At 37.8% G+C, this 27022-nt stretch overlaps 1 protein-coding gene and 1 pseudogene across 2 annotated transcripts in view; one reads left to right on the forward strand and one right to left on the reverse strand.

The window, feature by feature from the left end:
• Positions 1-27022, reverse strand: part of ESR1 (estrogen receptor 1) — a 455293-nt gene that overhangs the window by 408212 nt on the left and 20059 nt on the right. The gene's annotated exons all lie outside the window — the stretch shown is intronic.
• LOC114040029 lies at positions 1792-1910 on the forward strand (annotated as a pseudogene).

A 27022-nucleotide genomic window follows, 5' to 3' on the forward strand; every position in this document is an offset into this window, starting at 1 on the left:
ACAGGTCTTCAAATAATTAAACACACCTATCCCATTGCCCAAAGTCTTCTTTTCTTAAGCTAATCATGCCCATCTCCTGTACCCAATACTTGCATGGAATAGTTGAAGGCATGACCTCAATGTCTATCAATATCATTCCTAAAATGTGGTTCCCAGAACTGAACACCATATTCCAGATGTGCTCTGACCAAAGGAGAGTACAGGAAGAATATTACTTCTTTTGGCCTCTGTTTCTGCAGCCTAAGTTCTAAATCCTTTAACTGCTAATCATCATAGTAAAGATATAGACCTAATTCCCTTGCAGTCACTAAGATCTCTTTCAAGCAAAACGTTGTCTGGCCATATCTCTCCATCTTTTACTTACGTAATTGATCTCTTCAGCCCATAAAAAGATAGAGCTTTACCTTTGTCACTATAAAATGTCACCTTGAGAAACTAGTGGTTAGAGAGCTGATATTGGATTCTGGAAGCCCTGGGTTTAAGTATTGTCTTGTTTTTTTTGTTTTTGGGGGTTTTGGGGAGCAATTGGGGTTAAGTGACTTGCCCGGGGCCACACAGCTAGTAGCAAGTGTTTGGTCTGAGGCCAGATTTTAACTCAGATCCTCCTGACTCCAGGGCCAGTACTCTATCCACTGTGCCACCTAGCTGCCCCTGGGTTTAAGTATTGTCTCTGATTACATACTGGTTTTGTGACCATGGATAAGTCACTTAATTTCTCATAGCCCCCAGGCAACTCTGTAAGAGTGTAAGTTGCAAAGCAGGTATGGATTTACATTGGTTGAAAGGGTTTTCTTTATTCATCCATCTATGCCTTTATCCAAGTCTTGATTCAAATCTTGATTAACATATTATCAAACAAAAATCACAAAGGCACTTCACTAGAGACATTCAAACTTGACATTAACCAACTTTACTCCTCAATTATCGAGCCCATGTTGCCATCTTGTCCAACAGAGACTTTGTCAAATATTTCACTGAGATTGAGTTAAACCACATCTATAAATTGTCTCTCATCTGTCTCTTTAACAATGTCAAAAATGAGTAATCACAACTATCTGGCATGACTTGTTCTTGATGAAGTCATCATGGCTTCTTATAATCCTGGCTTCCTTTTCTAAATATTCACTAACATTCCCTTTAATATTGCATTTTGCAATGTTGCCAAGCTCCCTAACCTACAGTTTAAAGACTTTATCCTGTGACACATCAACTGGTTCTGTGACCATGGGCAAGTCAATCAATCTCCCAGTGCTCCCAGGCAACTCCCTAAGACTAGAGCTTTTTTGAAAATCAGGCCATTTGCCTTTCTCCAGTCCTACAGCACTTTTCCTGTTCTTCCCAACCTTTCAAAACTTAGCAATCACATCTGCCAATCTCTAGAAGAGAGTTCCCCAGAGCCTGGCTACTTGAGTTCATGAAGGACAGCCAGGTACTCTTACTATCTCCCTACTTATCTTGGCTTTCCACTCCTTAGTAGTCATGTTTGTTCTCTCCCTTCCAGTCCAATACTATGTCCTTGATGCAGAAAACAGAAGCAAAATATGTGTTGTGTCATTCTACTTTCTCTTCATTACTCATTATCATTGGCCCTATCCCTTATTTATTTCCTCTGTTTTCTCTAGTATAAGTAAAAAACAAAAAGAACTTTTACTTGTCCTTAGTACACCTGAGATTTAGTGTCTTTGGCACTATTCTTATAGGAATTTGTCATTTTTATATATCTCTATTCTATCACCTGCCTTTGCTTACATCCTCTATAGTTCATATCTTTCTTAAATTGAAATTAGCCTTGTCTGTGGCCACACCACCCTGAACACACCCGATCTCATCTGATCTCACAAGCTAAGTAGGGTTGGGCCTAGTTAGTACTTGGATGGGAGACCACCTGGCAATAACAGGTGCTGTAGGCTAAAAAAAAAATTGAAATTAACCATAGAGTTCTCTGTACATCCTTATTAGTCTGTACACAACTTCCCCTTTTCTGTCTCATTGGAATTATTTACCTTTATATCTTCAGAATTTCATTCTTTTTATCCCTTTTGGGGCTGACTTCCCTTGCAGAATTTTAACCCATGGGATTGCACTGATCCTATTTACTAAGCCTTTGAAACCTATTTTGCAAAATATAAGATGCATGTGTTATGTATGCCTGGCTTTCCTGGATCTATCACAAATGCTAAGTCAAATGCTGGTCACTTTCAGCAAACTTTCTAGCTTTTCATTATTTTTTTTTCTTTCTTCCTCTCTTTCTTTCCTTTTTCTTACTTTCTTTTTTCTTTCTTTCTCTCTTTTCCTTCCTTTCTACCTTTCTATCTCTTTTTTCAATTTCTCTTCTTCCTTCTTTCCTTCCTTTTTTCTTTCTTCTTTTCTTCTTTTATTTCTTCCCTTCTTTCTTTTATTTTCTTTCTCCTTCCTTTCTTATCTTCTTTCTTTCTTTCTTTCTCTCTTTTTTTTCATTACTTCTCCCTTCCTTCCTGCCTGCCTGGGTCTCCCTATGTTATTTAGGCTAAAAGTGCCTAAGTCATGCTAAGTGCTAAGTCTCATCACCATGGAATCTCTGACTTTGCTCCTTTTCTGTCTTAAGCCAGTTCCCTAAACAAGCTGGTGGCCTTGCACTGCCAAGGACTCACCATATTGGTTCCAGATTTAGTATGGACACCCAATTGGCTTAGTCCACTGCAGCTCAGAATTCCTTAGCTTAAGTGATCCACCAGTCTCAGCCTCCTCAGTAACTGAAATTACAGGTGTGTGCAACCATGCCCACTTCTTAGCCTTTCTGCTTCAGGCACCAGTTCCCCCTTGATTGTAAGAATGCCAGATCCCCTTGTTGCTTCCTCTGCCTTTAGAAGAACGAAATTACAATTAAGGCAAATTGCTATGATATTATCTGGTTTGATTTTGGTCAAAAGAAAACTCCAGAAAAGTCTAGGTACTATATAAGTCTCTATACCAGTGATGTCACTTATTTCCTGAATTCCTTATATATTTCTTCTCTCTATCCAGATAGTCTGTACTCTGATAGTGTCACTTCTGTTTCTTCTTCCAGGAATCTTCACCCAAGTACTCTTCACCAGGTTTCCTCTTTTAGACCCTGAATTTCTTCATATGACTATATGTATGTATGTATGTGTGTGTATGTATATGTATATATATAACACATAATACTATTCTTCCATCCAACTGGTCCCTCTACCTATCCTATTTCTTTTGGATAAAGCATACCCTTTCAGACCCATATTCTAACCACAGGTTCAATGTCACTGGATCTCAGTAATATCTCTGAAATTGAATTTATCTCCAAGAATTCAGGTTAATTTTTACCTATGTTTTGGACATTTATTTACAGACTTTTGATGCCATGGGGTTTTGACTTCTTTTGGGGATTTTGTCTCCTTCAGATTTCCATACATTCATTCTCTGTCCACTGTCACCTTGAGATTCCCATCTCCTTCATATGCTTTACTCTCATCTTTTTTTCTCCTTCTCCAATGGAAGTCTAAGATCAGCTCCCTTATTTCCCATTCTACCACCCCAACACTGCTTCTTTTCTTGTCCACTGAAGTGTAGGAAGGAAGAATAAAGTCCAAAGACTGTTCTTCTCTCCTTTTGACTATTATGACACCCTCATTGCTGGTCTCATCTATTGGTTTCATCCAGTAGAGTGGCCAATCTCCATGTTGTTTCCTTCATTTGTTCCTTTCTTCTTTCTTTGCTCCCTTCCTCCCTTCCTTCCTTCTATTCTTTCTTCTTATTATCTCCTCCTTCACTCCAGTCTTGGAAGGTGGTGGCTTTTTTCCTTAACAAAGCCAAACCTTCAATATGCATGCTTGATCCCATCTCCTCCTGTGATCCCATCTCCTCCTGTGTTCCCCAGCAGATCATCCCCACTATCATCTCTGCTCTTTTATCTTAAATCTCTTCCTATTTTCTGATTCCATTCTTGCTACCTACAAACTTAATGTATTCCCCAACCTTAAAAAAGATAAAACCCTCACCAGATCCTATCATTCCCAAGAGCCATTACCCTATATCTTTCCTCTTTTTCTTGGCTAAACTCTTTAAGAAAGCAATCTACATTAGGTTCCTCCATTTTTTCCCTGTTCACTCTTTCCTAAACCTTCTGCAGTTTGGATTCTCACCCCATCATTCAACTAAAACTAGTCTCTCCAAAGTTACTAATGATCTCTTAACTGCCAAATATAATGGCCTTTTTCAAACTTCATCCTTCTTGGCCTCTTAACAACATTTAACACATGGTCACTCAGAAAAAGGACCCTCTACCACTCTGTCCTATATATCCTGCCCTAAACTTTCTCCTGAGCTACAGTTTTGCATCACCCAACTGCCTTTTGAATGTCTCAAACTAGATGTCCTATAAGCATCTCAAATTCAACATCTCCAAAAGAGAATTCATTATCTCCACCTCAAACCACCCTCTTCCTTCAGAACTTCCCTATTACTGGTGAGGGCACAACCATTCTCATAGTAACACAGGCTCACAATCTTAGTGTCATATTTAATGCCTCACTCTCTCTCACTAACCCCAGTAGTCAATCTGTTGTCAAATTTTTCTACCCACATGGCATCTCTTATATATATACCCACCTCTCCACTTAAATAGCAAACACTCTATTTCATCACCTCTCACTTACACTATTTTGGTAGCCTTCAAATTAGTCTCCTTGACTCAAATCTAACCCCTACTCCAATCCATCCTCTACTCAGCTACCAAAACAATTTTCTCAAAGCATGTTCGATCATGTCAGCACTCTCTCCTTCCCCATCCCAAACCCTTTGGTTCTAATGGCTGCCTATTACCTCCAAGGTCAAAGATGAAGTCTTCTGTTTGACATTTAAAGCTCTTTTCATAACCTGACTCCTTCCTACCTTTTCAGTCTTCTTACATTCCACCTTCTAATTTTGCCCTTTTGTTTTGGATGTCTCCCATGCTGGAATATTCTTTCCCCCTCACCTCTGTCTTTTAATTTCCCTGTTATAGAATGTGAGCTCCTTGAGGACGGGAATTGTTTTTACCTTCTTTGTTTCTCCAATATTTAGCACAGTGTCTAACAAGAAGTAAAAGCTCAATGAATACTTGTTGATTGATTTATTGATTTTAATTCAGTTCTTTGTGTCTCCCAAAATCCTATTAGGTGTCTCCATAGCAGTATCTAGGGCGTCTAAATGAAAGAGAATATGGTAGGGGGAGGGGACAGGAAAGGGGAGACCAGGAATCATAATATCATTGAATTGGAAGAGACCTTAGAACACAGATGAAGAAAATGAGACCCAGGCACTGTGGTTTGTTTAAGGATATACAGCTAGTAAGTAAAAGACTGAGACTTGAACCTAAATTTTCTGACTCCCAATGTGGTGTTCATCTGACTTTACCATGCTCCCTTGTAATTTCTTACTTGCTAACAGCAATACATTTCCTTGAAATGTATTGAAAATTTGCCAAGAGCTGTGGGATTACTTCAGGGCAGTCTATCAGGTAAGAGCCACGAGACTATATTCTGTTCTACGGTAAGTCAAGGAAGGAGAATAGTCAGAATTAATCCATGGTGACAGTAGAGAAGAAAGCAGGCAAGCTATTCCCTGGGACCCAGTGAGGGGAAAAAAAGAAAACAGTACATTGTGTCTGTGGAACCAGCCTAGGACCTAGAAAGGCCCCAAGAGTTTACACAAGCCAGAGGCTCTGGTCCTCCTTCTTCTTGCTTCTAATTCTAGAAACTCTGTTCCTATTCCTCAGAGCCTCCTCATTCCTCCTTCCCACTTCTCACTGCAGAATCTCCATCCCATTCCAGCCCTGAAGAGCCTGAAGTCCCTGCCTCAGGCCACAGAACTACCACCAAAATTTCAAAACTGGTGGAGTCCAGGCTCCCATTGCTTGGCAAATGGAAAGGATAATGGTGGTGGGGAAGGAGGAGTGTAGAGTCAAGCTGAAGAGAGACCCAGAGAGAATCCCACTCCCTAGGGTTGGCAGTTAAAGGGGGGAGGGTCAAAGGATTGGCATGCATTCTTGATATCTCAAATTGGAACTCAATGTATTTCTCCAGAAAGAAATATTGTCACTCATAATGCTTAGGTTCTTTCAGATGGGTACTATAGCACAAAAGGGTACACATTATGGGCTACATGTGCTTTTCGTAGGCTCACAAGAGTGAGTAGCTACCATTTTTAATATTGTATATGAGGAAAAATGTGTTCCAGGTTTGAAACAACTGACATGTTAGGAACTGCCTCAGCCTAAAATCTTAAAGAAAATGTTATATGCCATAAAAGAAACATGAATTTTTAATTCTTTCATGTTATGAAGAATTCAGGTTCATCTTTGGCATGTTAATGGGATTAAATTGTAAAAACATGCAAATATAATAACTGGACATGAAATTTGGAGATGAAGCTACTTACTCTCTCTGTGAGCTCTGAATTCTATGGTCCTATGATATATGTGAATCATAGGAGGAATGAGTACATATGTACGTCACATAAAATTTAAACTTATTATACGACACCCTTTCATGTACTGTATGGTCCAACCAAATAAGCTTTCTTGTGTTCCTCATATCTGTAATTCTATTTCTGGTCCCCCTCCCTTTTCATAATTTGTCTCTTTTACCTGGAATGCTATGCCTCCTCAGCTGGCTCTCTCTTAGAATCCTTTTTTCAAAGCTCAGATCAAATGTCATTTCCAATTCCTTCAGTTGCTAGTGGCCCTCCTTGCCAAAATACCTTGTATTTAAATATAGATAAATAGACAGATAGACATCTATCTATGTATGCAAATAGATAGATAGATGTACTTTACGCATAGTTGGTTACCTTGATAGAATGTAAGGTCCCTAAGGTAGGAACTATTTAATTTTTGTCTTTGTATTTGCAGAACATAGTAGGTACTTAATATACTCCTGCTGATTGATTGTCAACTTGATTGAGAAGACCTTCTACCCCATCTCTCCAAAAAGATCTACCTTACAGGCTCAATGATACTTGAAATTCTACAATTAGAGTTTTATTCCTTTAACTTACAAATTCTTGTCCTCTATTAAAATATAAATATCTCTGAGAGATATCTGGGTTATTGGACATTTTTGCCTAGATAATCTCAATAAACATGTAAGATTCTTTCCTGAGCACTACCTTTGATAGGGGATGGGTTAAAAAGATCTGGGAAGGGTAAGAAGGAAGGAAACATTTATTAAATATCTACTCTGTGCCAGGCTAGGCCCTTTACAAATATTATCTTATTTGATCCTCAAAATAACCCTGAGAGGTAGGGTCTATTATTATTCCCATTTTACAGTTGAGGAAACTGAGTCAGATAGAGGTTAAATGACTTGCCCAGAATCATAGAATTAGGAAATGTCTGAAGCCGGATTTGAACTCAGGTCTTCCTGACTCTAGGCCTAGTGCACTGAGCCACTTAACTGCCCAATCACACAGTTGGTAGTTTCTATTAACATCCAGACACTTGGGGTCAAAAAGTGACAACTTTTGAATAAATTTCAGTATTGGGACTTAATTAGAACTATAAAGCCAAAGGAAAGTGAGAGTGGGAAGGAAAATACCAGGGTAAGAGCTGTGATGTAATCTTAGAGATTGGACGCACTTCAATGGGGAGTTGAGTGTTCCAAAACTGCTTCCGGTAGCAGTAGATTCAAAACCATTTTCATCAGAGACTTTTCATTGCTAGAGCATATGGTCTGCTATACTCTAGTAGCCATATTACCTAAGTAGTGTGGGAAACCACCTCCCTGGTGCCATCTGAGGAGTGACCATAGACTCTCTATCCCACAAATCCCCTGATTACTGAAATGCCCTCTATTGAGGTCTTTCCTATTGGGTAAGATGTCAATTTCAGAAGACTCCTGTCAAAAGAAAAACACATTCTCTGAAAAGACCAACTTATTCTATTCAAACAGTCATTTCATATTAGTGTCCTTCATGCACTCTCAGTTCCAATCAAATTGTCCTACTAGGGGTCAATGACTTAAGTCCATGTCTGGAATATAATTTCTCTTCACCTCTTCTCCTTACAATCGGTGGCTTCCTTTAAAGCATAGCTCAGGTGCCACCTCTTAAAGGAGGCCTTTCTTGATTCTCTATTCCAACTCCCAGTTACTAATTCTATGTGTGTGTGTCTCTTTTTCTGTTCTGTGTGTGTGTGTTTTCTCTGTGTGTGTGTTCTGTCTGTCTGTCTGAATCTGTCTGTGTCTCTGTCCCCGCTCTCTATTTCTCTCTTTCTCTCTCTCTCTCTTTTCTCTGTGTGTGGTCTCTGTCTCTCTCTCTCAGTACACAGGAGCACGCATGCACACTTTACACATAAGCTCATTAAAGCCAAGCATTACATCCTTTTTGTCTTTTCACTCTCACTTGCCTAGCAGAATGCCTGACACACAATAGATGCTTAATGAATATTTATTTATTTGAATTGATTATTTCATCAAACTAGATAGTAAAGATCAGGGCCCTTAAAGAAGAAAAGGGTATTGATAGGAAAAAGTGGAACAGGAAGTTCTGGAGAATGGGGAGTTGCTGGGAGAGGGCATACCCAGGTAGAATGATGAGGACAATTATAGCGGGAGGCCCAGGGCACTCAAGAGGGAATATGAAGGTGCTGGCAAAGCTGCTGAAAAGGAAGAGCTGGATGACAAAAGAGGAAACCAAGTATGTGTCAACAATGCAAGTCATCATTGTCACAGTTTTACTTACAGCTGACCCTACCTGTTGAATTACTTGTTTGAAATATCTAAATACTGGTGGGAGACCAAAAGAACCATAGTACTCAACTGGTCCCTGATCTACTGATTATTTGGGGGCAATAGGGAAATGCCCTTACCAACATGCTGAGCTCACAACATCAATGAAGAAGTCTGTACTGCCTCAGTACGCTACTTACACCAGGTCAATGGATGAAAAGCAAAAAAGAAAAGGCTGGCTTCCACATTGGCTGGAAACCCCCAACTTGTTCAGATATTGTCATTGAGCTTTACAGAAGTTCTTAGGGTTAATTTGGGGGGGAAGTATACCCCTAGGTTATTTACGAGGGGTTAAGGTTTTCTTCTCAACAACTGACTTACTCACTAACCTGTAAATATACCTCTTACTTTCCCATCTACAAGCTTTTGCTCATGCCATTCTACACATCTATCATCCCCATTCTGCTCCAATTGACAAATCCCACCTATTCTTCAAGACCCAGCTTAAATTCAACTTCTTTAAAACAAAACAAAACCTTTCATAACAACCTCAGTCTCAGAATCATATTTCTCTGAATTCTTATAGAAGACTGAATGAGATAATGTTTATAAAGCACTTAGCACAGTGCCTGGCACATAGTAGGCACTTAATAAAAGCTTATTTTCTTCCCTGCTTCTGCTCCTTTCCCCTCAAAGAAGTTGTCATCTAATTCACTTAGCAATTAATCTCCCTAACAACTTCTCCTAGTGCAATGGATAAAGTATTTGGCCAGGAGTCAAGAAAACCTGAATTCAAATATGACTGACCTCAGACACTTATACTGGGCAAGTCACTTAACCTCTGTCTGCCTTAGTTTCCTCAACTGTAAAATGGGGATAATAATAGCACCTACCTCTCAAGGTTGTTGTCAAGAAAAAAAAAAGATGATATTTGTAGAGTGCTTAGTACAGTGCCTGGTATATAGTAGGCACCTAATAAATGCTTGTTTCCTCCCTCCACCCATTTTATTTTCCTTGTGTTTACATCTTGTCTTCCCAGCAGGACTGGAAGCTCCTTAAAAACCAGGACAGTGTCCTATAGTTCTTTTAATCCCTAATGAGATCAAACACAATGCCTTGCACATGGTGGACATATTAAATGTGTTGATTTGATTTTTATTTGATCTAATTTATTCATATGATAAGTAAGATGGTAGTGCCACTGCTAGATAAGAATAAGAGGACAATTTAACTACAAAAGCAATTATGTTCAATAACTAAAAAAACTCAGAAATTTATGACCCTTATACAGTTTTTTCCCACTAATTAGAATAATACAACCAGTAGTATATACAACCCTGGGAACTGGGTCTTAGCAATTTCTAAGAATTTACTCAGAAAACTTTAAAATATTAAAAAATTTACCCAGAAAACCCCAAATCCCAAATCAAAGAACATAGACTTCAGATTTCTGGAGAAACAAACAAACAAAATAAGTGTAGTCTCTTTTAATGAAATCTTTTGTTCTCAGTATTACATAGCAGGAGGGTCATAATTAGAAACACTCTCTCTCCATCCTTGATATCCCCAAAACTCATGAATCAAAATGCATTTTCTTCATCAAAGAAAAGAACAAGGAAACAACAAAAAGAAAAACTTAATGAATAATACACAAACTGTCTTGGGAAACTGATTTACAAGTTCAATGAAAGATCACAGAGAAGTGTCTTTGTGTTCTACAATAAGTGATCAGAAATGGGATTTTAATCAACTGTCAGAGGGAAGACCTTTTATCTGTCATATATTGATAAAGAAGAATGAACACTTAAAAAAAACCAAAAATCCAATTTTTAAAAGATGAAGCTAGTTTAATGGCCCCCCTAAGCTTCCTAGAAGATGAGGATTAAGGAGAAAAATGCATCTAGAATTCCATCAGCATCATGGAAATGTAACCCAAGTGCAGAAAAGAACCAGTATTGACCTGTATTAAAACTCTGATTGAATCTGAAAAGAGAGTTGGAACAAGAGAAAGTAGAGAAACAGAGAGGCACAGAGTGGCTCTCTATCCGCTGAGACACCTACCTGCCATAGCATCCATATCTTGGCCTTATATCTTCTTTTACATGTAACTTTAACAAAGGGGAAGGGAACAAGCATTTATATAACACCTACTATGTTTTAGGCACTGTGCTAAGGACTTCATACATATTACCTCATTAGATCTTTACAACAACCCTGGGAGATAAGTGCTATCCACATTTTACATTTGAAGAAACTGAGGCAGACAGAGGGTAAGTGATTTGACCAAGATCACATAGCTCAGAATTGTCTAAGTCTGAATTTGAACTCAGATCTAACTACTCTTTCTGATAATTCGCTTCAAGCCAAGTTTCATTTTAGTGTCTATATCTATAAATATATAATATGTAAATCAGAAATATAAATGAATATGTGTCTACTCCATTTCTCTGAAATGGAAAATACTGCTTCAGAGAAGAACTGAAGTGATCTCTAAATCAGTGGAAGTTTAGCAGCATAGAAGCATTTTATAAATATTTGGATGCATTAGCTACAAAACTGCTACTATAATGGAAAATACGCACTTAGTTGATTTTCATGGTACTTCTCCATATAGACATCCTGCTGTCACCTCAAATTCAACATGTTCAAAACAGAAAGCACCATCTTCTTCACATCATCTTCTTATTCCATCTTCCAACCTTATTTCTGGTTGTGGCACACCAGTCTCCTAGTCACACAGGCTTAAAATCTAGGAGCCATTTGTCTCTCTACCCTTTCCTTCATTTCCTTCACTTAGTCACCAGGTCTTATCAATTTTTTTCACATTTTTCATATCACTCTGTTCCCTCAATTTCCTCTGCCACTACCTGCCTCTAGACACTCTTGATTTCACACTGAACTCCTGTAACTGCCTTCTAATTGGTTTCTTTCCTGCCTACCTCTCCCCCTCCATTATTCTATAGCCTGCTGCCTGACTTGTATATTCCAAACAGTTTTTATTGCCTCATAACATCCACAAACATACCTTCACACAAACACAAATACCTCTTAAAAACATCCAATGACCACCACCCTGTGACTCTAGAATAAATTCCAAATGCTCACCCCTGCATTCAAGGCTCTAATAATATGCCCCACATATTCAATATTATCTTCCAATATTCCTAGATACAAACTCAGCCCTCCAGCCAAATCCATCTACACAGAGTGCCCTGAACACATGTTCAGTACCTTTGCTTATTCTGTCCTTTCTCACCAAGAAGTAAGAAGTGTTCTTTCTTCTCTCTGCCAACTCCATACTATTCCAACTCTACCAATCACTCAAGGTCCAGTTCAAAACCAATATCCTCCAAAAGATTTTTCCCTGTTGCTTCAGCCCACACTGGGCTTTTTCCTTTCTCTAAGCAACTATAGCAATAATTTTCTGTATCTTTCATTTTGTCACTAAATCCCATACTGCCTTGCATCATTACTTACTTCCTATGTCTCTCAGCTTCTTGTTAACCAGAGAGTTTATAAGGTCCTGGAAAGTAAAGACCAAGATTATGTTTTATATACCTAATTATCCTTCCCCCTTCATAATACCCCTCTACATCCTACCATCTTATATATTATGCATAAAATAAGAGTTCAGTTACTGAGCTCTTCAAGGATGAATGAATAAATCCTCTTTGAAATAATTTTCACCATTTTCCCAGGTTGTAACTCCAAAATTTCACAATAGTATTACTTTGCTATTTCATTACAGTGCAAATTGCCCCTCACAGGGTAGGCAAGTCAACCTAACTGAAGAATTGGGGCATCATAATGGGAAAAGGAGGCAGCCAGGTAAGTCAAAGTGTCAATGCCACTTTGACCACCATCTTCCCTTACACCCTGATGGAGACAGTACAGGGCCTTGAATGCAAGAGCCTTAGGCATGACAGTGTCTCCCCAACCAAAGACCTTCTTCCAGCCTAATTTCTGTGGCCATTGTTGTGGGTAGAAATCATTGTAGAGATGGTAAGGGGACCTTCTTCTTCACCATAACCAGCAACTGCCACCATCAGACTGACAGACACAAGATCCATGAGAGGGGGAGTATCCTGCCAGACCACTGGTCCTGCTTCCAACATAGCACTCACAATCATCAAATCCTGTGGAGAAGGAGCTAGCTATCCCTACCACCTACTAACCAACTGCCACCACCACCTCCTCTCCTCAGATCCTGATGGAGACAGCTCAGGCCCCTTAACCCAAGAGCTTTGGATTAGCGATGCTTCCAGTCCAGTATCTGTAGCCATCACCCTGAGAAGCAAGTGGTTCTTATGGAGATGCAGCCTGGAAGCTTCTCTTTAAGGTGCTACAGCCTCATTTACTGAAGACTCAGAAAAGAAAGTGCTTGTCACCAAAGGTCTTGGCACCGTAAATGGCTCAACATCAGAAATCAGTGTGCTTTTTGTCAGTGGAAACAACACTACAGAAGAGGTATTACCTCCTGCTTTGCTGTTGTACATTAAGGACAATCAGAATTTCAGCTGAAACCTTCCATATAAATGTAAGTTTCTTGAGAGCAGAAACTGTCATACTTTTCCATTTGTATCCCTAAAGCTTACCAAAGGGTTTTACACACAAAAAGCACAAAATAAATGCTTTAATTGGAATCTAACATCTCAGAACCAAAAGTGCTGTAGGAGAAAACAGAAGAAGCTCTCAAGAAGTTGGAGTTAGGAAGAGTGGCTGGACCTGACCAAAGCCATGGGACAGGAAAAATGTTCTGGAGGCAGTCATTTTAATGGTAATTGATTTTCAAGGTGTTTCATTAAGGAAGGATTCCACAAGAATGGAAATGATAAAGCCTCATATAGTGTGGCATCATATTCAGTAGAAAAAGCACTGGAATTCTGGTGCCAAGATGGCAGCGTAAGGAAGGAACCCTCTGATGCCCTCCCAAATTTCCCTCCAAACAATTAGAAAACTGCCTCAGAATTGATCTAGGACAGGAGCGGGGAACCTACAGCCTCTAGGCCACATGTGGCCCTCTAAGTCCTCAGGTGCAGCTCTTTGACTGAATCCAAACTTCACAGAACAAATCCCCTAAATCAAAGGATTTTATTTGAGATCACACAGGTAGTTAGAAGCACAGCTAATTATTGAAGCTAGGTCCAACCCCAGTGTGTTTTTCTTGTTTTTTTCTTCCCATTCCCTCTTCCCCTGACCCTTGCCCTAGAGATGGCTACCATTCACCACAAATTATTCTATGCACTCTCTCTGGATTCAGATAGTATCTTTCTTCATGTCCTTTATAATTAATTTGGGTATTTATAATAGACAAAATAACTTATTTGCTCAAAGTCGTTCTTAACTTTGTGTGTGTCTCTCATTTTAAAACATATTGCTGGATTCTGATTTTTATTTCAATTTTTTAAACATTTTTATTTAAAATTTTAAGTTCCAAACTCCAGCCCTTCCTCTTTCTCTCTCCTCCCATGTCCCTCAGACGATAAGCAAATAGATATAGGTTATATATGTAAAATTATGTAAACCATTTCCCTATTAGTCATTTGGTACAAGAAGACTTGAATAAAAGAAAAAAATGAAAGAAAGAAAGTGAAAAATAACATGCTTCAATCTGCATTCAAATAATATCAGTTCTTTCTCTGGAGGCAAATAGTAAGCTTCATTATTAGCCAAAAGGCTGCACCCAAGGACCCAGAAAGCCACATGTGGCCTTGAGGGTGCAGGTTCCCCACCGCTGGTCTAGGAGCAGGGAAGCAGCTTAGAGCCCAGTAGGGAAGGTCTGTCTCACTCAGGTGGGAGGGGAATAAGGTCCAAGAACAACAGCTAGCCAACATCACAGCAGGAGGGCTGCACCAAGGCTCCAAGACCCAAACAATCCACCAGTGAGACTCTGTCCTCCTATAAACCAGGATCCCTCTAGGCAAGTGAGTTGTCTATGCAAGCAGCAGGGCCCCACCCCAATGTGACCCCACCCCTAGCACAAGCCACAAGTAAGGTCTTGACCCCACTGCTGAAAAGTGAAGCCCAGACCCATGGCTGGGCAGCAGCAATACCCCACCCCAGGGGCCTACAAGCGGAGAGATCCTGTTTCCATAGCAACCCAGCAGCAGGGCCCCACCCCTGGAGCAGGTCAGCAGCTAAAATCCACAGCCAGGGTGGCCAACAGGGAGACCCCATCCCCTAGTACAAACAAGAGGGGAAGCCTACCCTCTGGAATAAGCAAACAGCTAAGCCTTGAAGCCCAGTGAAAGCCAGCAGTAAGACCCCAGAGCCCCAGCACAAAAAGCTTGGGACAGTGCAGATCAGAGCCCAACTCTCACACAAAAACAAGTCACAAAAAATAAATTAATTAAATAAATAAATAAATAAAAGAACTTAACTATAGAAAATTACTATGGTGATAGGGAGGATCAAGGCATAAACTTAGAAGAGGACAATAGTGTCAAAATGGCTACATGTGAAGCCTCAAGAAAAGAAAAAGTAATTTGGCCTCGGGCCCAAAAAGAATTCTTGGAAGAGCTTAAAAGTGATTTTAAAAGGCAAATTTGAAAAGTAGGAGAAAAATTGGTAAAAGAAGTGAGTAATACAAGAGAATCATGAAAAAAGACTCTGTAACATGGGAAAAGATATACAAAAATTTACCAAAGAAAATAACTCCCTAAAAAATAAAACTGGCCAAATGGAAAAGGAAGTAAGAAGCTCCTTAAAAATTAGAATTGAACAAGTGGAAACTAATGACTCTATGAGACATCAAGATACGATAAAACAAAAATTTTTTTTAAAGTTTTAAAAATTTGAAGAAAATGTGAAATTTCTCATTGGAAAAACAACTGACATAGACAATAGATCTAGGAGAGATAATATAAGAATTGTTGGACTACCTGAAAGCCATGATTAGAAAAAAAAAGCCTGGAAAAAAGCTTTCAAGATATTATCAAAGAAAACTGCTCTGATATACTAGAACCAGAGGGCAAAATAGAAATTGAAAGAATCCACTGAATACCACCTGAAAGAGATCACAAAATGAAAACTCCCAGGAACATCATAGCCAAATTCCACTCACATATCAAGGAGAAAGTATTGCAAGAGGCCAAAAAAGGAACAATTCAAATATCGTAGAGTTACGAGCAGGATTACATAGGATTTGGCAGAAGCTGCCACATTAAAGAACTAGAGTGCTTGGAGTATGACATACCAGAAGGCAAAGGAATTAAGATTACAGCCAAGAATCACTTACCTAGGAAAACCAAATATAATCTTTCATGGGGGAAAAATGGATATTTAACAAAATAGAGAGGACTATCAAGCATTTCTATTTAAAAGACCAGAGCTGAATCTGACCTCCAAATACAAGACTCAAGAGAAACATAAAAAGGTAAAAGGGAAACAACAAAGAGGAAACATAAGAAATTCAATAAGGTTAAACTGTTTAGGTTTCTATATGGTAAGATAATATTTGTAATTCTTAACAACTTTATTGCTTAAAGAGCAATTAGAAGAAGTACATGTAGACAGAGGGTGCGGATACAAGGTGACTTTGATGAGATGATACCCCAAAAAACAAAATACAGGAATGAGAAAGAAAATTGCACTGGAGGAAGGAGGAGGAGGAGGGAGATTGAATGGGATAAATTATCTCATGATAAAAGAGGCATGAAAGACCTATTATAATGGAAAGGAAGATGAGGGCAGGAGTTGGCAGGCAGAGCTGAAACCTTAATGTCATCAAAATTGGCTCAAAGAGGGAATAACATACACATTCTGTTGGATGTAGAAATTTATCTTACTTGATATGAATAAAAAGGGAACGGGACAATAGAAGTGGGAAGGGAGACTGATAAAATGGAGGGTATATCGGGGAAGGAGATGATCATAAGTAAAACACTTGTGAGGAGGGAAGGGGTTGGGGGTAAGATATAGAGGGAGATACACAAGTGAAAAAATAGCATGGAGGGAAATACACAGTTAGTTATCATAACTATAAATGTGAATGGGATGAACTCACCCATAAAACGGAAGCAGAGAGCAGAATGGATTAAAAACCAGAATCCTACAATATGTTGTTTACAAGAAACCCATTTGAAGCAGAGAGAGACAGACAGGGTAATGGTAAGGGGATGGAGCAAAATTCATTAGGTTTCAGCTGAAACAAAGAAAGTAGGGGGAGCAATCATGATCTCAGACAAAGCAAAAGAAAAATAGATTTAATTAAAAGAGATAAAGAAGGAAGCTAAATCTTGCTGAAAGCTATGACAGACAATGAAATCACATCAGTACTAAACATATATGCACCAAATGAGATAGCATCTAAATTTTTGAAGAAGTTGAATGAGTTACAGGAGGAAATAGACAATAAAACTATACTAGTGAGTGACCTCAACTTTCCCCTCTTGGAACTAGATAATTTTAACCACAAAATAAACAAGAAAGAAGTTAAAAAGGTGAATAAAATTCTAGAAAAGTCAGACATAATAGATCTCTGGAGAAAACTGAATGGGAATAGAAAGGAATATACCTTCGTCTCAGCAGTACATGGCACCTACACAAAAATTGACCATGTATTAGGACATAAAAACTTCACAACCAAATGCAGAAGAGCAAAAGCAGTAAACACATCCATTTCAGATCATGATGCAATAAAAATTACATGGACAATGGAAAGAGGGATTAGAAATTAATTGGAAATTAAATAATCTAATCATAAAAAACAAGTGAGTCAAAGAACAAATCATAGAAACAATCGATAATTTTATTAAAGAAAATGACAACAATGAGACAATATACCAAAATTTATGGGATGCAGCCAAAGCAGTACTTAGCGGAAAATTTATATCTCTAATTGCTTATACCAATAAAACAGAGAAAAAGCAGATAAATAAATTTGGCATGCAACTAAAAAAATTAGAAACAGAACAAATGAAAATCCCCAATTAAACACCAAATTGGAAATCCTGAAAATCAAAAGAGAGATCAATAAAATTGAAAGTAAGAAAATCATTGAACTAATAAATAAAACTAGAATCTGGCTTTATGAAAAAAAAATAGAGAAGCCATTGGTCAATTTGTTAATAAAAAGGAAAGAAGAAAACCAAATTAGTAGTATCAAAAATGAAAGGGGTGAATTCACCACCAAAGAAGAAGAAATTAAGACAATTGTTAAGAGCTATTTTGCCCAATAATATGCCAATAAATTTGACAATCTAAATAGAATGGATGAATATCTACAAATAGATTACCCAGATTAACAGAAGAAAGAAAAGACTTAAATAATCTAATCTTAGAAAAAGAAGTTGAACAAACCATCAATGAACTTTGTAAGAAAAAAATTCCCAGGATCAGATGGATTCACAAGTAAATTCCACCAAATATTTAAAGGAAAAATTAATCCCAATACTATAAAAACTATTTGGAAAAAATAGGAGAAGGAGTCCTTCCAAATTCTTTTAATGGCACAAATATGGTGCTAATACCCAAATCAAGAAGAGTCAGAACAGAGAAAGAAAATTAGAGACAAATTTCCCTAATGAATATTGATGCAAAAAAATTAAATAAAATACTAGCAAAGAGATTACAGCAATGTATCACAAAGATCATGCACTATGACCAGGTGGGATTTATATCAGGAATGCAGGACCAGTTCAATATTAGGAAAACTATCAGCATAATTAATCATATAAACAACAAAACCAACAGAAATCAGATGATTATTTCAATAGATGCAGAAAAAGTCTTTGACAAAATACAGCATCCATTCTTATTAAAAACACTAGGAAGCATAGGAATACATGGAGTTTACCTTAAAATGATAAGTTATATTTATCAGCAAGCATTATCTGAAATGGGTATAAGCTAGAAGCCTTCCTAATATAATCAAGGGTGGAGCAAGGATGCCCATTATCACCTCTAGTATTTAATATTGTACTAGAAATTATGGCAATAAAAGAAGAAAAAGAAATTAAAGGATTTAGAATAGACGAGGAAACAGAACTATCTCTCTTAGCAGATGATATGATGTTATACTTAGAAACTCTTAGAGAACCAACTTAAAAACTATTCAAAATTATTAACAACTTTAGCAAAGTTGCAGGATACAAAATAAACTCACATAAATCTTCAGCATTTCTATACATTACCAACAAAGTCCAACAGCAAGAGATAGAAAGAGAAATTCTATTTAAAATAATTGTAGACAATATAAAATACTTGGAAGTCTACCTGCCAAGACAAACCCAGGAACTATATGAACACAACTCTAAGACACTTTTCACATAAATAAAGTCAGATCTAAACAATTGGAAAAATATTAATTGCTCATGGCTAGGCCAAGCCAATATAATAAATTCTATTATAATTCTACCTAAATTAATCTATTATTCAGATAGATTGTCAGAAGTGACAATCTATCAGACTATCAAAAATTATTTTATAGAGCTAGAAAAAATAATAACAAAATTCATCTAGAAGAATAAAAACTCAAGGATATCTAGGAAATCAATAAAAAAATGCAAAAGAAGGTGATCTAGTCATACCAGATCTCAAACTGTATTAGAAACTGGCAATTATAAAAACAATCTGGTACTAACTAAGAAACAGAGTGGTGGGTCAGTAGAATAGATTAGGTACAAATTACATTACAGGTAAATGACCACAGTAACCTAGTATATGATAAATCCAAAGATCCAAGCTTTGGAACAAAAACTCATTATTTGACAAAAACTGCTAGGAAGACTGGAAAACAATATGACAGAAACTAGGTATAGACGAGCATCTCACACTGTATACCAAGATAAGGTCAAAATGGGTATGTGTTTTAAACATAAAGGATGATACCATAAGCAAATTAAGAGAGCATGGAATAGTTTATCTGTCAGATTTATGGATAATAGAAGAATCTGGGGCAAAAGAAAATATAGAGAGCATTACAAAATTTAAAATAAGTCATTTTGATGATATAAAATTAAAAACTTTTTGCACAAACAATATCAATGCAACCGAAACTATAAGAAAAACAAAAAACTGGGGGAATTTTTTTGCAACATGTATTTCTGACAAAAGCCTCATTTCTCAAATATATAGAGAACTGACTGAAATTTATAAAAATGCAACTCATTCCCCAGTTGATAAATGGTCAAAGTATATGAACAGGCTATTTTCAAACAAAGAAATCAAAGCTATCTATGGTAATAAGAAAAAATGCTCTAAATCACTATTGATCAGAGAAGTGCAAATGAAAACAACTCTGAGGTACCACTTCATACCTATCAGAATGGCTAATATGACAAAAAAAGGAAAATGTTGGATGTTGGAGGGGATGTGAGAAAACTGAGACATTAATGCATTGTCAGTGGAGTTGTGAACTGATCCAACCATTCTGGAGAGCAATTTGGAACTATGTCCAAAGGGTTATCAAATTGTGCATACCTTTTGATCCAGCAATACCACTGCTAGGTCTATATCCCAAAGACATCCCCAAAAAGGGGGTGCTTCCACCTTTTTGTACAAAATATGTATAGTGCTCTTTGTGCTGGCTAAGATTTAGAAATCAAAGGGATGCCCATCAATTGGGGAATGGCTAAACAAGCTGTGGTATATGAATGTAATGGAATACTATTTTACTATAAGAAATGACAAGCAGGATGATTTCAGAAAAAACTGGAAAGATCTACATGAACTGATCCATAGTGAAGTGAATAGAACCAAGAAAACAATGTACACAGTAACAACAATATTGTTCAATGAAGAATTGTGAATGACTTACCTCTTCTCAGCAACACAATGATCCAAGACAATTCCAAAGGACTAATAATGAAGCTTACTATCTGCCTCCAGAGAAAGAACTGATATTATTTGAATGCAGACTGAAGCATGCTATTTTTCACTTTCTTTCTTTCATTTTTTTTCTTTTTCTCAAGTCTTCTTGCACCAAATGACTAATATGGAAATGGTTTACATAATTTTACATATATAACCTATATCTATTTGCTTATCGTCTGAGGGACATGGGAGGAGAGAGAAAGAGGAAGGACTGGAGTTTGGAACTTAAAATTTTAAATAAAAATGTTTAAAAAATTGAAATAAAAATCAGAATCCAACAATACGTTTACATGTAATACATTTTAAAATGAGAGACACACACAAAGTTAAGAATGACTTTGAGCGAATAAGTTATTTTGTCTATTATAAATACACAAATTAACTATAAAAGACACGAAGAAAGATGCTATCTGTGTACAGAGAGAGAGAGCGTAGAATAATTTGTGGCTAATGGTAGCCATCTCTAGGGCAAGGGGCAGGGGGGAAGAGGCAATGAGAAGAAAAAAACAAGAAAAAGGCACTGGGATTGGACCTAGCTTCAATAATTAGCTGTGCTTCTAACTACCTGTGTGATCTCAAGCAAGTTACTTAACATCCTTGGGCTTCAATTTTCTCACCTATAGAATGAGAGAGTTGGACTAATTGGTCACTGAGTCCCCTTCCAGCTCTAAAACTAAGTCCTACAACCACCAAAGACTTAGGTAAGTTAGGGTTACCTACATGAGGAAATAGATACTGCTGCCACCAACACCCTATGTCCCATCACCACTTATTGCTATCTTTTCCACATGCTGCCTTCTGCCCTTGGTCACCATCAAAGGCCTGAGCAAAGAGGAACAACGCTGTGGAGGACAAAGGGGACCCTACTACAAACATCTTCAGTGAATTGGTAAAGCTTTGTAGAAAAATTGCCCAGGGTCTGAGGCAGAGTTGTTTTGTGGTCTACACCAGTGCAAGGAACTGACCATTTACATCCTAAATCTGTGGAGTAATGCACAGAGGATAGCAAAAACAAATGTAGGAGACACAAACAAAGCAATGTCGCTACTACTGTGTTAAATTTAACATGAGTATTTTTTCCAAAAAAAAAAAAACACATAAATTCAGTTTCTCAGACAATCCTATCTCTTGTTCTTTGCTATTGAAAAGTTTGTGTTTTTTGGTGGTTGCTAAGTTCATAATACAAAAGAAAACATAATTTTTAATAGCAAAGAGAAGCCTAAGAAAAAAGGCAGTGTGCTATAAAGGATAAGGCACTGGATTTGGAATTAAGAAAACAGGTTTGAATCTTGCTTCAGACACATGCTAATCCTGGGCAAGTCACTTAACCTCTCTAGGATTCACTTTCTTTATCTATAAAAAGAAGGTTTTGAGTCCAATGGCATCTAAAGTTCCTCTTTATTCTAAATGTGTGATCCTTTTAGCCTAGGAACAATTCCTATAACCACATGTAGTCATTCATGTACACTCATGCATGCATACAGCTAGTTTTGTGTAGTCATAAGAGCAGCCTTGGTTTCATGTTATTTTAGTCTTAAAAACAATAATAATAATGTTTAAACTATGAGTTACTCAAACTTGTGCCTCATGTATCCAGGATAAAAATAGAGGCAAGGTTCAAAGACTCCCAGATTAACAAACTGTCCAGCCAATCCAGCATAAGTGAAGTAGCATGATAAAAAAAAAAAAAAAACCTCCCAATTCCAAGGTTACATCATTCAAGCAAACAGTTTTTCAAAGATGCTGCACTTTGCAGGGGGCAAGGTGGGAGGCAGGAAGGGACAGACAGGAAACATTGTTGTTGCATCATGTATCATCTCTATTGAACGCATTTCTTCATTTATTCTCTTAGATTTCTGACCATCAGAGATTTCTGTCCTTTGGATTTATGTCTGAAATGCTGCAGAGTCTCTCCCGCTCAATGCTACAGTCTTCCTCACCAATGCAAAGGATTATGGATGATATGCAAGGCAAGGACAGTTACGTAGGAAGGCAAATGACCTTATAGTGAAGGGACCTAATATGATTTAATAGCACAGCAAGGACAACCCACAATACCTGTCCTTCTCCCAGGAAACCTTGATGAAATTGACCCAATGAGCAACCAAGATAAGTATCAAAACCTTTGAGACAGGCTGTGTCCCTCCCACTTAAGCTTAAATCCTCAGAAGGACTTTTGTGTCAGGAAACAAACAAGGATTCCAGGCTGCCTTTTTTTTTTCCTCAGGGCCCAGTGTTGTTGAGAAAAACAGCTGGGGGACACATAGGCGGAGTTGTACAGAGTAAACTAATCTTCCGTTGCCAAGGTAATCTGAAGAAATTCATCCTCTACCCTTGATAGGAAGAGAAGGCACACAGGCATTTTGAAATGAAATATTTCATTTCCTTTTTTAAGTGATAAAATGCTATTTTTACACTGATGTCAGAGGGGGAAATGTCTAGTATTTAATATACATTAAAATCAATAGTATTCATAGACACTTCCCCTCTGTAGTCCTGAGTTTCTCACCTATAAAATGAAGTGGTTTGAACTAGCTGACCTTAGGTATGTTCCATCTTTAGAAATATGATCCTGTGATTCTATGATAAGTAGTTAGCATCTTTCAAGGTTGAGCTTAAATGCTGTGGTCTACATAAGGTTTTTCTAGATCCTTTCTAGCTACTAGCAGAACATACCCTCTCCATTGCCTTGAATCTTATTTTGTATATATCTATATAGACACATGTTGTCTCCCCAGTAGAGGATCAGCTCCTTATGATTAGAGCCCTTTGTATCCCCAGTGCCTGGCATATAGCAGGCACTTTTTAGATCAATTGTTCTTAATCCTATGGTGTCATAGACCCCTTTGGCAGTCTGGCAAAGCTTACGGATTCTCACTCAGAATAATGATTTTAAATGTATAATGTAAAACACATAGGATGACAGAAGAAACCAATTATACTGAAATGCAGTTAGAATGTTTTTACAAACAAATTTGCAGATCCCAAGTTTGTTGTTGTTGTTCACTCATTTCAATTGTGTCCAACTCTTTGTGACCTCACTGGAAATTTTCTTGGCAAGATATTGGAGTGGTTTGCCATTTCCTTCTCCAGCTCATTTTATAGATGAGAAAACTGAGACAAACAGGGTTAAGTGACTTGCCCAGGATCACACAGCTTGTAAGTGTCTAAGGCCAGATTTGAACTCAGGAAGAAGAGTCTTCCTGATGTCAGGCCCAGCACTCTATCCACTACACCACCGAGCTGCCCAGATCCTGGGTTAAGAATCCCTTTTCAGATGTTTGTGAGTAAGGGATTACATTGATAGCCATGGATCATCCATGATTTGATGTGCACAGCTGGTTTAGGATTTGGAGTGCTGGGATATTTGGCCTTGTGAACCAAACATCTGGGTTGACTGTAGTTTTTACTTTTCATCTGATTGCTGAAGTGTTGCAGAAATACAACCACACAAAGAATGGAAAGAGTTGAGTCATCTGGTTTTCCACCACATATATAAAGAAAGTCACTGCCACACCACAAGGCAAACTGAATTTACTAGACTTCATCTTTCAGTCATACTGAAATATAATGGAAAGTGTATTGAAATTAAGAGTCAGAAAATGGCACATTAACTTAGAGCTGGAAGGAACCTTCCAGGTCATGAATCTTGTCTTCTTTCTTTCTATTTTTCACAGCTGTTCAATACAGAGCTTTATATACAGGAAGGGCTAGAGGACAAAGAAGATTACCAAAAAAATGGAAACCCTAAGAAAAAATAAAGATTTTGAAACAGGAATTGGGATTGTAACTTCAGAGCTGAGAATATGAACTCTGAAATCACAAAGCACTTAAAAGTAGGCACAACATAACCCTAATTATGCTTTTTTACCTTTTTTGCCATCTTTTATTGGTTAACTCCAAGATGATAATTACATGAAAAGTACTGTGATGGGTTTATGTTAAATATACGATAATACTGAAGCTAAAACTCTTTAGAAAGAATGGTGACTGTTGCTTCTCTATATATATAATAACTAGAAAAATAGGACAAACATGTCTGGTCTCTGTGAATGGGCTTGTCTTAACTGCCTTTATGATTCTCTGTTATAGGAGATCCACACCTTGCAGCCCCATCCCTAATTCCTAGGTTCAGTTATTAAGGTCCTGAGGGCCTTCTCACTAGAATTTATTTTGGACTTCATCCAAATTCCCAAAGGGAGGAAAGTCATGATCCTCTATGAAGCAGTCAGTCTCATAGAAAAATCTATAGGACTTTGAGAATTCTCTCCAGAGATCTCTAGTGACTTCTTACTTGTCAAGTCCCATGTACATTTTCACAGTTCTCCCACTTGACCTTTCTGGAATCTGTGACACTGTAGATTCACTTCATCGGAAATTCATTAGGTACAAGGTACAAGTCACACAAAAAAAAGCTCCTGCCCTCAAGGAGCTTACATTCTACTAGGAGGATACAAATATGCAAATCATTAAAATACAAGGATGAAAGTGATGTGGGTGAAGGAAGAAATAGAAAAAAATGCTATAGATATATTTAAGAAAGTAGAGAACTCTATCAGCAGGTCTGATTGAAGGAAAAGATAAATAGCTCACCTGAGCTGAGTCTTGAATTTGAAGAAGGTAAGGAGAGAATTAACTTCAGGCAACAGGGATGGTCTATGTAGAAATGCAGAGGTGGAAGATAGAATGTCAAATTAAGGGAAAAGCTAGCAGTCCAGTTTGACTTTGAACACAAGAGTACATGAAGGGAAATAACATGAGATAAGTCTAGAAAGGCAGGTTGAAGACAAATTGTGAAGAGCCTGAAATTCCACACCAAGAAGTTTGTATTTTATCCTCAGAGAATGTTGGAGCTCCTGAAGGTTTTTAAGTTGTGCTTCAGCAAGATGATTTGAGCATCCATTTGAAATCTGGGAAGAAATGTAGGCAAGAAGACAAAGCAGAGCATTTATTAAGAGCCTATTAAAATAACCTAGGTGATGGACATTAAGAGCCTGAAAGAAAGATTGCGATTGCATAAATGGAGAGAAGAGGATGAATTTGAGATATGTTTAGTGGTAAAATAAGTATGACTTAGCAACTGATTAAAGATGAAATGGAAGAGTAAGGGCAGGTAAGAATCAAGGATTCTTGTATTTTAAGTGTCTGCAGGATGTTTGATTAAAAATGCCCAGTAGGCATATGGAGATGGGGTATTAGGGTTTAGAAGAAAAATTAAGACTGGATACTTATATTTGGGAACCACCCAAAAAGAGTTACAGTTAAAAAATGGAGATGGTTAGAAGGCCTGAGAACAGACGAGATCATTATGGCAAAAAGTATGGGGGAAAAGAAAGAAGAGGTTAGGATACAGGACAGCATTTGGGATACACTCAGTCTTGAAGGGCAAAAGATGGGTACTGGACCAGCAAAGGAGAGTAAAAAGGAGCAAGAAGACAAATAGGAGAAGAACCACTAGAAAACAATGTCAAGGTAGCCACGGGAGGACAGAGTATCCTGGAGGAGGGGATGGTTAACAGTGTCAAAAGCTACATAAAGGGGCAGCTAGGTGGTACAGTGGATAGAGCACCGGCCCTGGAGTCAAGAGGACCTGAGTTCAAATGTGAACTCGGACACATAACACTTAGTAGCTGTGTGACCCTGGGTAAGTCACTTAATCCCATTGACTAGCTCAAAAAAAAGAAGCTACATAAAGATCAAGAAGAATGAGAGCTGAGAAAACTCCATTATATTTAGTGATAAAAAGATTATTGATATCTTTTGAGAGGTTAGTTTGAAAAGCTATAGGGTTGGCAACATCATTGCAAGGACTTGAGAATTGATAGGATAGTGAGGAAATAAAGGCATCAAATGTAAACTACCCCTTCCTTGGCTTCCATAATAGTTTAGACTTCTCTCTTCCACCTGTCTAACTATCCTTCCTCAATCTTCTTTCCTTAGATCACCTTCCTACCTCATAAAGTATGGATATTTCTTATCCTTCATTTCTTTCTTCTCTATCTGCTTTGGTGACCTCATCTATCTCCACGGGTTCAATGATCTTTCATGAAGATAACTTACAAATCTATATATTCAACCACAGTTTCTCCTCTCAGATCTAGTCACATATTTGCAAACTGCCTTCCAGACATTTTGACCTGGATATTCCTCTGAAACATCCAATTCAACATGTTTCCTCATCTGCACATTGGATGATTGGACTAGGATAAGCTCCAACTTCCATTCCAAGCAACAGGGGTCATGCTCCACAAATCTCCTCCTGGCTCATGAGCTCAACCATTAGGTGCATAGCCAATTATTTCCCTGCCATTGACTGCCCTTTTCAATTCAATCAAAGAAAAACATTTTCACACTTTGGAAAGGAATACAGTGTTAGGGTTGGAAGCATCTTTACAGGTAATCACTTTGTTACCTGCACCTTGCTTTCTATAACCACAAGGACGAAAAGAGAGAGGACCAAATATCCCTCCGTTACACTTATTCATGTGAATCTTATTCTCCTCCCC

Source organism: Vombatus ursinus, unplaced genomic scaffold (genome assembly GCF_900497805.2).
Source record: "Vombatus ursinus unplaced genomic scaffold, bare-nosed wombat genome assembly UNPS02012602.1, whole genome shotgun sequence".
Lineage (NCBI taxonomy): Eukaryota > Metazoa > Chordata > Mammalia > Diprotodontia > Vombatidae > Vombatus > Vombatus ursinus.